Here is a 268-nt window from a genome sequence, read left to right on the forward strand (position 1 = left end):
AAGTCCTTAAACACTGATGGTGAACCAGAAGGTTTCACAATAAAAGTCCTTAAACACTGATGGTGAACCAGAAGGTTTCACATTAAAAGTCCTTAAACACTGATGGTGAACCAGAAGGTTTCACAATAAAAGTATTTAAACACTGATGGTGAACCAGAAGGTTTCACAATAAAAGTCCTTAAACACTGATGGTGAACCAGAAGGTTTCACATTAAAAGTCCTTAAACACTGATGGTGAACCAGAAGGTTTCACATTAAAAGTATTTAA

General features: G+C 35.4%; 1 protein-coding gene across 1 annotated transcript in view; it reads left to right on the forward strand.

Moving 5' to 3' along the window:
• The first annotated feature begins 6 nt into the window (after nt 1-6).
• Nucleotides 7-268, forward strand: part of vps45 (vacuolar protein sorting 45 homolog) — a 6,753-nt gene continuing 6,491 nt past the window's right edge. Inside the window, exon 1 of the mRNA XM_031838382.1 lies at nt 7-246. The gene's annotated coding sequence lies outside the window, so the exon portion shown is untranslated. The remainder of the gene's footprint in view (nt 247-268) is intronic.

The sequence above is a fragment of the Anarrhichthys ocellatus genome, unplaced genomic scaffold, assembly GCF_004355925.1.
Source record: "Anarrhichthys ocellatus isolate YVR2014 unplaced genomic scaffold, GSC_Weel_1.0 scaffold669, whole genome shotgun sequence".
Lineage (NCBI taxonomy): Eukaryota > Metazoa > Chordata > Actinopteri > Perciformes > Anarhichadidae > Anarrhichthys > Anarrhichthys ocellatus.